The following is a 17989-nucleotide window of genomic DNA, read 5'->3' as shown; positions in this document are numbered from 1 at the left end:
TGAACAAGTTCCTATTATAAACGTACTTTTAAACTAATCGGTTTAACCACGTGATCTAGTCTTGATATCGGTCTTGGCTCGTTACGATGCTCTAACTCTATGAAGCTCAGGTTCTCACTATCAGATCTTGATTCGGGATATAGGAGGGTGTTTTTGTGTGTTTTCGAAGGTGTAGGCTATGGTGTAGATATGGATAAAAATTGAAAGGATTAGGGTTGAAGGTGTATTTATACTTCCTTAAGCCCGTGGACCTAAGGCCCATTACCATTTATTATTCCGTCTTTTAATGTCCAAGCCCATCCTCTTATAGTTTATTTATCTAAACTAATACACGACACGTTATTGAGTAAATGAAATTTCCTTTAATATTATTATCGAAAGTAGGATGTTACACCTCATCTCCTCGTGTAGTTATCACACATTAATCATATTAACAACATTATCTAATGACTACTTACGTTATGTACCCCTTTATCATATAATCTTTCACTTTTAATCCTCATGAACAACGCAAATCCCCCATTTCTTAAAATCAAAGTTCTTATAAGACAATTAAACTTTTAATATTTAATTTGTTTTCTTAACTTATCACCCATCTTATAAATCTTTATTTTTGATCCTCATAGAATGTCTCACCTAAGAAACCACCGTCGTCCTCGACATCAATAGTCTTGTTCTCATGACCACTGCGTGTACAGTCAAGGAGTTAACTGCTGAAACCTTTAAAATATAAACTCAAATTCAAAACATTATTACAACCAATTCAAACTTATTCATTAACTTTCATGATTGAGATTTTAATTCATTTACCCCTACTCATCCTCACAACAACATCAACGACAACAACAAGTGCAAGTCTAATCATAAAAACTATGTTGTTAATCAAATCAGACATCAACCTCGAAAAAATCAATGTATCCCGAGAAAGAAACTCTCCATCAGTCTTCACTCATTATACCTCACTAGTAACTTTCATCATTCGACTCAACCCTCATGCCGTTCCTGCATCCAATGTAATCGCTTTGATCATTCTTGCAAATACTTGCCTTACACTGTCTAATGCACAAGTCGTCCCACAATAGTATATCCTTCATGCTCAACCTGATGTCACTACTACACGTGCTTCCTACCATTCAGGAGATCCTGATCCTCCCCGCGATATGTGCCCTCAGATTTTCCAAACTAATCAAGTTCAAACTATAGTTACACCCTACTAGATTACCCACTAAGTCCAAACCTATCGATCCCTTGTCCTTAAAGATCCTCTCGTCAAGCAAGATCATTCATTTTAACCCAAACTTATCAAGTTCCGCACCCGCAAGCTCAAGTGTACCAAGCCTACTTTAACAAATCAACACTCTTGCAAACCGTTCAAGCTCTAGTTATCCACGCGATATCGATTCAATCTACCTCGATTGCCTAAACTCTTATGTATCAAATCATTCAAGATGCTCAAGTTTCAAGGTTCCATGTCATGCGCAACTGAAGATTTATCAAGCACTTAATGAAGAAAATATCGGATATCGGTCAAGGTCCGAGATCTTAGATATCGGTTATCGCAGTGAGACATCGGTGGGATATCGGTAATATTAATATCATGTAAAACATATATGTAGCAATTTCACACTAATAATTCAGTATAGTCTCCCACCATTAACAAATTAACCATTTGCAAATTGCAAAACACTAACAATCGTAGCAAGTAAGAATAGATTAAGACTTAAAACACTAACATTGAACACTAAAAGTAGATAATTATGACTTAAAAGACTAACATTGAACACTAACAGCTGATGATTAACACTTAAAACACTGATATCGGGAATATCGGTCAAATATAAGTCTAATATCGGTCAATATCGTTGATATTATTGGTACCGATAGACTGATTTATATATCGCCAAGGGACCGATAACCGATATATCACTGATATATCAGTGATATCAACTCCATTGAATTTAAGCAACTAGAAGACCTTGTTGCTCGTATTTTATCTTACTTGAATTTGACTTTTCTGCTTTTTATCGACTATTTAATAAATTTTGAATTAACGTTTCTATGAATTATTGAAGTACTAATTAAGATTTTCTATTGTTATGCCCCTCGAGTAAAGTTTAAGGTTATCGAAGGGTGGCTTTATAAAATTCCCCGTTTTAAATTACCAAACTATAAACTTTTGTCTAATTAAAGACGTCTCACTTAAAACTCCTTTCCCTTAAGGATTTATATTCTTAAAATTATATTTTCAAACATTTTGTAAATCCACACGATGGGACGAATCATGTGGACCATTCGACGATGAAAATAATTATGGTCCGGAACATAATTATCAAAGTCCTTGCATGGAAAGCATAATGCGTAAGATTGTGTCTCATAATATAGAATCAAAGGTAGTTGGGATAACGGTACATGATGGATACGCCACTGGTACATTCGATATATAAGTGCCCTTATCGGATTTGCATTTGGAGCGTTATTTTAACTATTCAAAGTTCTGTGTTATGATAAATTGTGTTTTTAAAATTTTATTCTCCTCAAACTTTAATGGTTTGGTTAAAGTATCCTTTAATTTCGAAACGAAATTCCTTAAAGTAGGGGACACTGTAAAAACTCGACTTTCCAAATTTATATTTATTAAACATAACCCGACTTGTTTCTATGTTCGAATTATTTTCTTCTATGAAATATCAAGTTTATCGTGTTATTCGTTATTATTTTCTTATTATTGTTAAATATTTGTTAATTATTAAAACAACTTTAAACTATATATAATTGTAACCCTTATCCTTACTTTAACCTCATTCTGTACACATGTCCATAATTCAAGGACCAACTAGCAAAACTGATAAATTATAATATGATTAACCCATTATCCCTTAACCCAAACCCGTTTACCAGACCCAATTCACAACCCGTGACCTGTTTCGTTGCTTCGAGCTTAATTATCATTGTAATTATGGATTATATTGGTGATTCTTGATCTTCATTTCATAACCAATATCACCGACGTGCCCAATTAAGAAACAACAATATATTTGATACGTATTAACTATTCAACAAACCGTCTTCAACCCAGTTCATGATTTGCAATTCTAACTTCATTTTAATTCAATTACACTCATCTACAAATCCTATGCAACCCGACGATCAAAACCAATAAGCCAATTTTATCAAAAGCTCGCTTTTACCCTACTGTACGTAAGTCATTGGGTCGTCGCTGTCCGTTCTCCGATCACAGTCCACCCGTCATCATTAACAGTAATTGAATTGTACTTCCAGCTCGTCATTGATCAATTAACTAAAGCCCTAACATTGTTTAAACAAAACATAAAATAGATTAAACTATTGATAAACTAGGGTTCTTATGCTAAATCTGGATTTAAGATTGTCTGTTTGTATCATACTGAATATCGTAATTGTACCAAATAACACAACAGCCCAGTTGCTTGGTTTAACCGACATATTAACTAATCATGTTTTCGAATCTTGGTTAAAATATATATATATATATATATATATATATATATATATATATATATATATGATTAGGATCATGTAAGAACTATTTTGAGTACATAATATTATCTTTTTAATTAATATATTATCAAATATAGTTTAGGCATTTTATAAAAGAAATCATGGTTTATATAAATATTGTTATTTATTATCTATTATCTATTATTTACAATATTTATTTAAAAAGAAATCTTTATTCATATAATATATATATATATATACATTAACCGTGTTTTCAGATTGAAATAAATAAATCTCTTTATATAAACTAAAATGTTTTATAAATAACTATTTAAGTATTTTTATGCACTTTATAAAACTAAGCCATATTATTTACGATAAAAATTTGATAATAAAATTTATAATAAATTAAAGAAATTAAATAATAAATGTTTTCGGCAAGAACACTCGGTCATCAAATCCCGAATTACCTATCTAGTCTTAGCTTCATATTCAATCCATATTTGTTTTCCCCGCGATTATTGTTACTTAAGATTTCTCGTCGTTGTTTGTCCCTATGAGCTTAATCTACCTTTATAGCTTAACGAATCATATTTCTTGCTTAATTACTAAAGTGAGTATTTCACTCCACTCTTTTTAACTCATTTTTTACCCGTTTGGTACATATGCGTAAGTAGTTGCTTTTATATTGTATAATATTCAAACCGCAATTGATCCTTGTGTGTTTATCAGTTTTCCTAACTTGCTATTTGCTTACTTGCTTTATTTGAACGCATTTTGGTGACGTTTCTCATTATAGTATGATCATACAACTATCTTTGGCAACCGATGTCCATTTTTATGGCAACGGTTTAGTCCTTACTTGGTAACCAAAGTCCATTTTTATGGAATTGGTTGAGCCCTTTCTTTATGATTTGATTGATTGTTATGTGTTATGGCTTAACCGTTTATCTGACAGGAACAGTTTTCATTGTTATTTATTATTATTATAGTGTCTTAAATCTGGTGTTATGCTCACTCAACTTAATGTTGACAAAATTATTGTATTTTTAACACATATGGAGGTTAACGTGTAATGTGATTCTCAAGTTGTTCGAAGACACTTAGGATTTCATGCTAGAGAGAAGAAACAAGAATTTAGATTTTATTTTGTTTTTACTTATTTCATTGATAGACTGTGTATTGTAGTACTTGAAAATGGTTGGATTAATTAATTTGCAATAATAGATATTATAACTTTAATTATTGCATGATAGTACCTTGAGAACTGACATTTCCACCTTAGGTTGGGGTGTGACAGATTGGTATCAGAGCCGAAGGTTTAAGATAGGTTGTTAGTGGTGCCTTTGTAACAAGCTTAGGAGCCCCTTACATGCTTATTTGTTTACGTGATGTGTTCTATTTGTTTTTTTACAGCTTACGTAATTACTTGCTAGATTAAGTACATATTTAACTGTTTAAATAAGGATTATTTTTATTGTTATATTGTTACACGCATACACACACACACACAACTCCGAGGCTATGCCTCAACATTCAATGAATCGTTTTCGTAAATATTTTAAATCAAAGTAGATTTCATTTTTTTGGGAAGTTCCTTAAGAATTCCCTACTTCTGTTTTTACTTCTTCATCGTAAGGTTATGTAGCATGACATGTTCCTCTCGGCCAAAGTGGAACACAACTGTCATACGACTACCACCTTAGGTTGATTTTAAACCAAATTCGCGGTGGTTCTTGGCTAAATTTGGTAAATTCCGATTACTGTGTTTTGTTATTTAATTGGTTAGTTGGGTGAAAAATCATGATCAAAATGAGATTTGAAGTCTAGAAGTTGTGCAAGAAACCTCTTCAAGGTTTGATCAGATCAAGGCAAGAATGAAAGTCACTCAAGATCGTTAGAAGTCCTATGCTGATAAGCGGCGACGACCGATTGAGTTTAACATTATTGTTGACAATGTGATGCTCAGAGTCTCACCTTGGAAAGGAATTATTCTTTTCATAATGATAGTTAAGTTAAGTCCATGGTACATTGGACCGTTGAAGACCGTGATCGTGTGGGTGAAGTGGCTTACAAGTTGGATTTTCCTGAAGAATTAGAGGGAATACACTCTACATTTCATGTTTCTCAGTTGAGGAAATGTCTAGCTGATGACAGTTCTCACGTGCCATTAGTAGACATCAAGGTTAATGAACAGATAAACTACATCGAGCAGCCTGTAAGGATAGTTGACTGTAAGGAAAAGCAGCTTCGTCCTAAAGTTATTCCTTTAGTAAAGATGATATGGAAGCATCGTAGAGGATAGGACACTACTTGAAAAGATGAAGAGGAGATGCGCAAGTTTTACCCATATTTGTTTGAGAAAAGTTAGGTTTCGGGGACGAAACCTCTTTTAAGAAGGGTAAACTTGTAACATCTTGAAATTTCTATGTAAAATTTTTAATATATTAATTGCGTTGGAAGAATTAAATTGCGCTAGTAGAAGAATTTAATTGCGCTAATTTTTAATAAAGATATAAGGATGGTAGGCTAAATAGATGGGATTTATTTATGGACTTAAGATGAAGATAGGCCTAAGGTCCATGGGCTTAGGGAGTATAAATACCCCTTAAACCCTAAATCCTTTCCATCTCCATCATTCTACACCTTAGCATACACCATCAAAAACACACACTTAAGCCAAACACTCTTTACACTATTCTATTCAACGATCCAAGACCAACCAAAGGTAAGAAATCATTCATCTCAGCTGACCCAACACATTAGAACCCGACACCGCAGCCCCGGAATCCGGAATGAGTCATTTGAATTTAGATCTAGCTTTATTCAGGTGTTTAATCAACCCAAAAAAATAAGCTTAAGGGCCACCATAGCTCTAATCTGGACACCCCGAAGCTACCTGTGTTATAAACGATCAAACTCCGGCCAACCATGGTGGTTAACGGCGGCTGACGGCGCCGGAATAAAAGAAAAACCTTAAAAGTGCGAAGTAGAAATCTTAACAAAATATGTAGGGCGTATAAGTATGTATGCAACGTATATGTATGTGGCGTATATGTATGCAACATATATGTATGTGGCGTATATGTATGCAACGTATATGTATGTCGTATATATGTGACGTATATGCATGCAACGTGTATATATGTAACGTGTATGTACATGCAACGCATATGTATGAGAGCCATAAATGTACATTACCGTATATGTGTGGCGTGTATGTATACACACCGATATGTATATGTACCACATATGTATGAGAGCCGTAAATGTACATACACCGTACATGTATGGTGTGTATGTTTATGCACCTCATATGTATATATATATATACCATATATGTATATATATATAGCGTGTAAGTGTGTACCTGTACCGTATATGCATATATAACGTGTATATATGTAAGTCGTGTATGTGTATACGTATCTGATACCGTTTATGTATATATGTATGTATAACGTGTATGCATGTGCATGTATGACGTATGTGCATGTATGACATATATGTATGTATGACGTATACGTATGTGAGCAAAGAATAAGGAATTGTACGGTATATACGCTAAAAGCAAGGAACCAATAAATAAGGAAATGTAACGTTTAAAATGGGGAATGACATAGGAGTATGATATAATTAGGATTATTTAAGTGATACTTGTTGATTGATACACAGTTAACCGTGCACGGCTCAATAAGGGCATTACTGTAAATTCAGAAAGGACTCGTTTACATGTGAGTTTCTAGCCCCATTCCCTTGTTATGTTTTCGGAACTGTGTGCATACTCGATGTGATTAGTTATTACCCTTACCGTAAGTGGTAAGTGTATGATATGTGAATGTTTTATGATTGATGTATAAATGATATATATGTGTTATTAATGATCTGTGAATGATTTAGGAAATGTTAATAATTTGTATAAATATGAAAGCAATGACATGAATGAATGACGATATAGTTGCACTGGAAGAAGGGCATCAGACCCTAATAATATCTGATGATGGAGGGTACCGGACCCTAATAATATCCGAGGATGGAGGGCACCGGAACCTAATAAAATCTGAGGATGGAGGGCACCATACCCTAACAATATCCGAGGAACGTAGGGTGAATTGCTCTTTATAATGTGAGGACAGTTTTGAATGTACAGAGTATGTTAACGAAAGAAAGTATGAAAAACTGAAAGTATGTATATATGAAGGAATGATAATTATGTTCAGTATGTAATAAGTACCTTCGGGCATGAATATATGAATGAAAAGTATTTTATATGTACCTATATGTATGTATATGAATGTAAAGTATGTTACTTGATTAACTAGAACACACTTAGCATAGCTGACTTTTAGTATGCACGCAGGTAAATAGATTAAGGTGGTTGACTTGAGGGAGACACATGGCATGATTTGAAGAGACTGTCATTTGAAGAAGAATTTTAATGATGTTTTAATACTATGTTTTATGTTATGAGACAAGATTTGAATGTTTGTATTGAATGGTTGACTTTTATTATTCCATGAAAAGTTTTTAATTAACTCTGGTATTTAGAACTGTGTTTATGAATAAATCCAACGCCAATGTAGGGCACCGGTAATGGGGCCTTACAAGTTGGTATCAGAGCATAAGTTTGAGAGAAATAAGCATCCCATATGCTTAGACTCAAACAGAGAATCGAACTTAAGTAAGTATAGAAAGAAGATGCCAGGTCAAGAAAGTCTTGTCACTCAAGCAAGCTATGTAAAGGTAAAGTACAAGATTAATTTTATGTATAATGTAAGAATATGTAAAAAAGTTAACTTGCTAGGGATAGGACTATTGATTGTTTGTGGATTGTGATTGATTGTTCAACCGTATAAAAGTAGAACCTAGCACAAGTGGACTCACAACGGGAAGTGTATAGTACACGGAGAATAACGTGATCAGCTAATCACAGTTGGTCACTGTTTTTACCTGTTAGCCTTACTATCATTGTACTAAATAGTTCCTTGAGTGATGACATTTGTGTTTCATTATAGAGTACGAATGGCTGGATTAAGAAAGGTTGTTGGTCAAGGAGTTCGTGCTGGACGTCGTGGTAGGCCACGTATTATCCGAGAACCTTCTGTAGAACCAGTTACTAACACAAGAGAGGAAAGGAGTGAAACTCTGTGAGGACCAAGCAACAATGAAGGGTATCAACTGGATCCTGCTGTTCAAGCCGCCATTACTCAAGTTGTAGCTGCTGCAGTGAAGAATCTGCATCCAAGAAAATCTGCTGAAATCCATGAAAGGACCGCTGAGAGGATAGGGGGGATTGGTAAGAAGGATAACGAGAGAGAAAAGGTGACTCGAGTGAATTTAGGTCTGTGAATATTGATTAACAAAAGAGGCCGAGGTGGGTGTAACAACAAGTCGTTCAAAGGTTGCGAGCCGCCAAAGCTGATTGGTTTAGTGGATTCAATCACTACTCTCCACTGGATAACCGCGATGGACAGGGTTATTCGAATCCGCGAGTGTTGTCCTGATACTGAGGTGGGTTATGCCACCCAGTCGTTTAGTGATGAGACTATGTTTTGGTGGGAAAACGTGGAACAGAGAAAGACCCTGGAAGTGATTAAGGCTTTGAGGTGGGATGACTTAAAGGAGTTTATGATGAAGCCATTTTATACTGACATTCAGGTTGAGAGGGCTGAGATGAAATTCCTAAATCTGAAGGCGGGAAAGATGACACACTGTGAATACACTACTGAATTCAACCGCATGTCGAGGTTGGGGCCCGACATGGTGAACACCAAAGCCAATCGAATCAAGTGTTACATCAGGGGTTGCTACAGAATGTTCGCACCTTTGTAAGGGCTAGTAAACTGCTACTTTCGACTCTGCTGTTGAACTCACAGAGATGGTTTATGATGACCTGGTTGTGGAAGATGTGGTGGTGGAAAAGAAGAAAGAGAATAAGTGTGTTGCTCCTGCTAAACGACCCGTACTCAATGTGGAATCCTAGGGATAAGAAACATAAAGTGTGGGAGAGAAAGATATGCAAGACTTGTGGGAAAGTGCAAGTGGGGCACTAGTTCTGATGTGTGTCATAAGTGTGGGAAAGCTCATGGTGGAGAATTCAGGCTTAGGACGAATGCGTGCTATAAGTGTGGAAAGGTTGGGCACTATGCCCATGAATGCAATGCAAAGCCTGCGTGTTACAAATGTGGTAAGACGGGCATATGGCAAGGAAGTGCACTGATGGTGAAGCTGGACGAAGCGGAAAGAAAGATGCCGACCAGTCGAGGCCAAGGACCAGGGCCTACATGCTAACTCAGGAGTAGGCTAAGCAGATCCCAGATGTTGTGACAGGTACGTTTCTAGTAAATGGTATTTCCGCTTCTATGTTGTTTGATTCAGATGAAAATAGAAGTTTCGTAGCTACACCATTTAGTAAGTTAGCAAAAATTAAATGTTTTCGTGTGCTTGAAACTTTCAATGTAGAAACCACTAGTGAAACCTCAGTTAGGATAATGAGAATGGTTAAGGATTGTAACATAGAGTAGAGGGGTGTGAGTTCCCTGTTACACTATATGTTATGACCTTTGGACGTTTCGATGTGGTTTTAGGAATGGACTGACTATCTGAGTTTGAGGCTCTGATAGTGTGTAAGAGTAGGTTGATAAAGTCAAAATCCTTGGATGGTGATATGGTGACGGTTTATCATGCTAAAGAAAGTACAAGGCTTAATGTCATTTCAATGATAAAATCCAAAGGTTTGTTAAGATGAGCGTGCGATGCCTTCCTGGCGTATGTTTTCAAAGCTACCGCCGAGACGAAAGAAGTGAAAGATGTTCATGTTGTGCGCGACTACCCAGAAGTGTTCCCTGAGGATCTTCCGGGGTTGTCACCGGAGCGTGAGATAGAATTTCAGATAGACTTAATACTAGGAGCACAGCCCATCGTGAAAGCACCTTACCGCCTGGCGCCGTCCTAAATGAAAGAATTGATGTCCCAACTACAAAAAATTCCTCTACAAAGGTTTTATAAGACCAAGTGTTTCCCCGTGGGTCGAACTGGTGTTAGTTGTAAAGAAGAAGGATGGAAGTATGATAATGTGTCTAGATTATCGTGATTTGAACAAGCTTACGATGATGAACGGATATCCGTTGCCACGTATTGATGATTTGTTTGATCAACTACAAGGTTCGAGTTGGTTCTCATGAATAGACCTTAGATCAGGCTATCATAATCTGAAGGTGAAAGAGGCAGAGATCCCTAAGACAGCGTTTCGAAAACGGTATGGATACTACGAGTTCCTTATGATGTCATTCGGTCTAACAAATGCTCCCGCGGCATTTATGGACATAATGAATACGGTATTCCGGCCAATGTTGGATAAGTTAGTTATCGTTTTCATTGATGATATATTGATTTATTCGAATACCGAGTCTGACGATGCTGAGCATCTATGGAAAGTATTGGAGACCTTAAAGGAAGAGAAACTGTATGCTAAGTTCTAGGAATGCGCATTCTGGTTGCGTGAAGTGCAGTTCTTAGGTCACGTAATCAATCTTGAAGGGATTACTATGGACCCAACTAAGATTGATGCGATAATGAATTGGAAAGCTCCGTAGAACCCGACTGATATACGCAGATTGTTATGGTCGGCTGGCTATTATAGGATGTTCATTGAAGGCTTCTCCAAAATAGCCGCACCGTTGACCGGAATGACCCAAAAGTATGTAGTATTTAATTTGGGTAAGTTTCAGGAAGAAGCTTTTACAGAATTAAAAACAAGACTCACACAAGCTCCAATCCTTGCTCTACCCGATGGTGATGAGGATTAGGTTATTTGTACCGATGCCTCGCATCGTGGGTTAGGTTGCGTGCTAATGCAACGAGAAAATGTGATAGCTTATGCGTCTAGACAATTGAAGGTTCATGAAAGTACCTACCCGACGCATGACTTAGAGCTAGCAGCAGTAGTGCATGCTCTCAAGATTTGGAGACACTAATTATACATTACTAAGTGTACTATCGACACCAATCATAAGAGCAGTGGCGGATCCAGAAATTTTTTTCGGTTTGGGGTTCGGGTCGGTTCGATGGTTCGGGAAAAGTAGCAAATGCAAGAATCGTTTAAGTATACGCAAATCCGTTTTCACATTCTTCATTGAAGAAAAACATCTTTCAACACTTGTCATTGCACCCGGCAAAACTAATGATAACTTTATTAAATGATACACCAACTGATAATCAATGTGTAATCTTGTTTTCACCATCATTTTAGCAAGATCACCTAAGCCACTCAAGTTGGCAAACCACTTATCTTCTTTCACGTTAGTAATGTAGTGGCCAAGTTCATATACAAGCTTCTTCTTTTCATCAAAATCAAAATCACGTGGATATATCTTGGCCAAGTTTAACAAGTTTACTTTACTAAAGGCACTAAAATTACAAGACGGGCTCAAAGAACTCATATTAGTAAATTTAACAATCCAACAAAAACTAACAAACTAACAAATTAAAACCAACAATCTAACAAACTAAAACTAAATTTAACAAATTACTTAACAATTAAGTAGTTAACAATCAAGAACAATTACCATTTAACAAAAAGTCAAGAAAAATTACAATTAACAATGAATGTAAATTTACCTTCAAAGTTCAAAGTGAAAGTGGGAGGATTCGAGGGTCGGACTAATGGACTGACTGACCGGGACGGCGGAGATGCGCCGACGATAGGTTTGAAGAGGCCAAGAGGGTCAGGACTGGGGCTGCAGAGAGGCGCTGTGTGATATTGGCTGGTTATGTTATGATAAAACCCTAAATGATGTTAGGGTTAATTAGTAAAAAAAAAAACCAAAAATCCGGAATCGGACATGCGACCTCCGGGTCACAAAACCAACATGTTACCAGCTGGACAAGCGATTCATATGTTTATATGTTTATAAGGTGGTTCCTTCCTAATTTATAGGGTGGTTCCTTTATTATTTTCTATATACAAATACACTATTATTTCAAAACTCGGGTGGTTCTGAGGAACCACCCATTTCAACCGTAGATCTGCCCCTGCATAAGAGTTTGAAGTATTTCTTCGAACATAAAGAGTTGAACATGAGACAGAGGAGATGGTTAGAGCTGATAAAGGACTACGAGTGTGATATAAAATACTATCCTGGTAAGGCTAATGTGGTTGCCGACACGCTAAGCGGTAAGAATTAGGAAGTCAATGCAATAATCTTATAAGTTAATCATTAACTCAGATCTCTTTGAACAGATCATTAAGGTGTAGTCGGAGGTGCTTATAGATGTAGGGCTAATGAAAAAGGAAAGAATTTTCAGACAGCAAGACGAGCTGATGGATAACACTCATGGTGTTAAGACTAGGTTTGACCGTATGTGGATTCCACGCCATGGAAATCTTAGAGGTCGAATCTTAGATGATTCTTATAAGTCTAAATACTCGATTCATCTGGGATCCACCAAGATGTATCAGGATCTGAAGAGAGACTACTGGTAGCCAGGTATGAAGAATGATGTAGTAGATTATGTCAGTAAGTGCTTAACTTGCTTGCAAGTCAAAACAAAGCACCAGAAGCCTTATGGGAAGATGCAGCCATTAGAAATACTAGAAGGGAAATGGGAACACATCACCATAGATTTCATAACTAAGATACTTCATACAACTAAACATCATGATACCATTTGGGTGATAGTGGACCGTCTAACGAAAAATGCTCACGTCAGAAACGTTACAAATGTGATAATAAAGGAGGTTCTAGCTAAACATGGAATGCCGTTATCAATAGTGTCTGATAGAGATACTCACTTTACTTTGAGATTCTGGAAGAAGTTCCATGAAGCTGTGGGAACATTACTGAACATCAGTACGGCGTATCATCCTCAAATAAATGGGCAGTCTGAAATGACTATCCAAACCCTTGAGGATATGCTATGTGCTTGTGTTGTAGACTTTGGAGGAAGTTGGGACGATCATTTGCATCTTACAGAATTTTCTTATAACAACAGCTACCATTCGAGTATTGTTATGCCACCTTTTGAGATGTTTTATGGTAGATGTTGTAGAACCCCTGTATGTTGGGGAGAGATTGGTCATAAAGATATTGGAATTCTAGAAGTTGTGCAAGAAACCTCTTCAAGGTTCGATCAGATCAAGGCAAGAATGAAAGTCGCTCAAGATCGTCAGAAGTCCTATGCTAATAAGCGGCGACGACCGGTTGAGTTTGACATTGGTGACATTGTGATGCTTAGAGTCTCACTTTGGAAAGGAATTATTCGTTTAAGAAAGAAAGGAAAGTTAAGTCCAAGGCACATTTGACCGTTTAAGATCATCGTATCGTGTGGACGAAGTGGCTTACAAGCTAGATTTGCCAGAAGAGTTAAAAGGAATTCACTATACATTTCATGTTTCTCACTTGAGGAAATGTATAGCTGATGACACTTCTCACGTGCCATTAGTAGACATCGAGGTTGAAAAACCTTAAAAACGTGAAGTAAAAAAGCTTAACAGAATATACAGGGCATATAAGTATATATACGCCGTATAAGTTTGAGTAGCGTATAAGTATGTATGCAACGTATATGTATGTGAAGAATATGTATGAAACGTATATGTACGTAATGTATATGTGACGTATATGCATGCAACGTGTTTGTATGTAACGTGTATGTACATGCAATGTGTATGTATGTAACGTGTATGTACATGCACCGCATATATATGAGAGCCATATATGTACATGTACTGTATATGTATGGCATGTATGTATTGCACCACATATGTTTATGTACTGCATATATATGAGATCCGTGCACATGTATCGTATATGTATGCCGTGTATGTATATGCACCGCATATGTATATATATACCGTAAATGTGTATATATAGCATGTAAGTATCTACGTGTACCGTATATGCTTATATATAACGTGTATGTATGTAAGTCGTGTATGTGTATATGTATATGATACCATATATGTATGTGTGTATGTATAACATGTATGCATGCCATTTATGAATGTACATATATCGTATATGTATTTATGTGTGTATAACGTGTATGTATATGCATGTATGACGTATGTGCATGTATGACATATATGTATGTATGACGTATACGTATGTGTTAGTTCATGATTTGTGACTGGTGATTTTCAGTTAAAGTATTCGAGAACTACGGAAAAGGGGGAGTTTGTTAGTGCACGGCTTTGGTGTCCGTAGCAATCGAATAGTTTATAGATAGTGAATATTGTATATTTATTGTAATATGGCCATTCGCTAAGGATTGTATAGCGAATGGGTCCATTCGTTAGTTTACTAGGCTAGTTCGTTAAGTTTATAAGCTCATTCGTTATGTAATATAACGAATGGAGGCTGGTTCTTTAAGTTATTAACATTCGTTATGGAATCATAACGAATGGATCCTAATTCGTCATGAAGATATAACGAATTAGGCTTAACTTAACGAATGGAGCTTCGACCTATAAATAGGCAACTCATGTTCATAAAGAGGGTGAGAGAGATGTAAATCTAAGTGATTCCTCTCCATAAGTTATTATTTCCTCTCTATAATGTATTCTTCCATATTTATAAATAAACTATGTATTTAACGTATCGATCGATCTCGTGTTTCTTGTAATTGATGCTTCGGGTTAGCGGCTAGATCTTGGAAGGTTCTCTCAATTGGTATCAGAGCATACGGATGCTCCTCTCGATCCATCACTTAAGGTATTGAATCTGTTTATTATGGTGTTCTTCATGTTCTTCGGTTTTTGGTATAATTTGATCAGATTTGGATCAAATTAGTGTGTTATTGGTGGATTTATTGGTGAATTCGTGTTTATTGATGGAAGACGAAACTTCCTTTGTACTTTGGTGTTAAGTTATGGTGTATTGAAGGAACTGCCATGGAAGAGCATGGTCACGGATTGATCAGATTTGGATCAATTCAGTGATTGTTAAGTTATTTGGATAATAGATTCGTGATTAGAATGAAAATCCGAGTTTTCGTGTTGATTTTCATGGTTAATTATGGTGGTTTGATGAATCTGCCATGGATGAAGCTTGGACTTGCAGATTCCGGCCAGATCTACCATTTTCCGGCCATGTAACTGATTTTTCCGGCGAAATGCGCTTTTCCGGTGAACAGTTCAGATCTAACAACCTAATTCGTTATGTTACTGTAGCAATTCGTTATGAAAACTTAACGAATGGAAAATTAACGAATCAAGTTAATTCGTTAAGTTAAAGATAACGAATTAACGTAACTCGTTAAGTTATTTCGTTAAGGTAATTCGTTAAGTTAAAGATAAGGAATTAAAGTAATTCGTTAAGGTAATTCATTAAGTTAAAGGCAACGAATAAAGGCAACTCGTTAAGTTAATTCTTTAAGTTAAGCCATTAAGGTATTGGTAACGAATTAAGGTAATTCGTTAATGTGGATGACGAAGTGTGGAAATCTTAACGAAATTAAGGCAATTTGTGCAACTGTTATAACGAATGAGGATTGTTATAACGAATTCGAGTTAATAATTTATAACGAACTGATTAGTTGACGAATGGAGATAACTAACTAAGTTAACGAATGGAGATAACGAATGGAGAGATCATTCGTTAAAAAAAATAAAAAAAATAAAGGAATAATTTAGCGGGAAAATTTTTCTTGCGCGATGTTTTTCCTGGATACTCCTCGTAAGTGAGACTTCTTTCTCGAAAATTTTTGCGAAAGTATTTATTTTTCGATAATTTTTGGTGATTTTTTGGCGGGAAAATCGGAAAACTTTTCCTTAACAGAAATTTTTCTCGGATATTCCTAATGTATTGGGTACTCTTCTCTCAAATTTGGGTAATATATTTTCCGGCCGACTGTTTACGCGTTTCGGCTGGCCGAGGGGGAGACCAAGTGTAATTTAAGGAGGAGTTTGTTTGAGATTTGTGAGGACTGTTCAAGACCTTGCTAATTTTGTCAAGAAAAGCGGAAGATAAAACTTTCATAGAGTTTATTTAGCTTGCATCTTCTTACATTTTCAAGGTTTCTTGAAAAATTACTACAATTCGGGTGGTATTTCATGCTTGCAAAGCTACGTTTGACTGTGTTCAAGACTGCAATTGTTCTTCGATTGGTGATTGATTTGTTCAAGATTGAAACCTTACTATGTGGGATACGAGTGTCTGTTCGTTTACTTCTTTTTGAGGGACTTTGATCCCGACTATGTTTGCTCCGAGTATACGGCAGAATACTTATGTTGAGGGGGACGATTCTCGAACAGGTTGATCTTATTGAAGAATATACGAGTCTTGTCATTAGAATGAAGAATTTGATCATTCTGGATTGATTTGTAGAGGTTGGAACTCTGAATCATATGCCCAAAATTTAGTACATCTTTGCAAATGGGATGTGGACGAGCTTCAAAGAGTATATTTGGGATAAACGTTATCAAGAGAGGCAAAACCGAAGTGAAATATGTTGAAGGATGGGGTTTTTCATGAAGATGTGTGACGAGGTTAAAAGTAAATATGTTTTTCTTTACCGGTGCTGACGGATAGCTGATAATTTGCTGCTGATTGTTGAAAGATTGAACCATATCATACGCCAGTGGATGATCAGGATGATCTCCAAGAGTTGCTCACTTTGAGGGGGAGATCTGATATAAGAAGTTACAAGTTATTGGTTTGCTGAGAAGACTTAAAGATTTGTCCGTCTACACAAGCCCGAGAATCATCAGTCAAGGCGGAGTCTGTTAGTGCATGATTTGTGACTGGTGATTTTCAGTTAAAGTATTCGAGAGCTACGGAAAAGGGGAGTTTGTTAGTGCACGGTTTTGGTGTCCGTAGCAATCGAATAAGTTATAGAGAGTCTATATTGTATATTTATTGTAATATGGCCATTCACTATGGATTGTATAGCGAATGGGTCCATTCGTTAGTTGACTAGGTTAGTTCGTTAAGTTTATAAGCCCATTCGTTATGTAATATAACGAATGGAGGCTGGTTCGTTAACTTATTAACATTCGTTATGGAATCATAACGAATGGCGTCTAATTCGTTATGAAGATATAACGAATTAGGCTTAACTTATCGAATGGAGCTTCGGCCTATAAATAGGCAACTCATGTTCATAAAGAGGGTGAGAGAGATGTAGATCTAAGTTATTACTCCCCATAAGTTATTATTTCCTCTCTATAATGTATTCTTCCATATTTATAAATAAACTATGTATTTTACTTATCGATCGATCTCTTGTTTCTTGTAATTGATGCTTCGGGTTAGCGGCTTGATCTTGGAAGGTTCTCTCAGTATCTGAGCAAAGAAAACGGACTTGTACGATATATACGCGAAGAACAAGGAACAAATAAATATTCTAAGGTAAAATTTAAAACATGGAATGACTTAGGAATATAATATAATTAGGATTAGTTAAATGATCCTTGTTAACTGATAAACAGTTAGCTGTGCATAGCTCAACAAGGTCATTACCGTAAATTCAGAAAGGAATCATTTACCGGTGAGTTTCTAGCCCCATTCCC

Source organism: Bidens hawaiensis, unplaced genomic scaffold, assembly GCF_021521415.1.
Source record: "Bidens hawaiensis isolate Kalapana, Puna unplaced genomic scaffold, B.hawaiensis_p1.1 tig00005510_1, whole genome shotgun sequence".
Taxonomy (NCBI): Eukaryota; Viridiplantae; Streptophyta; class Magnoliopsida; order Asterales; family Asteraceae; genus Bidens; species Bidens hawaiensis.
The sequence above is the reverse complement of the archived record's forward strand: the minus strand, read 5'-3'. Positions refer to the sequence as shown.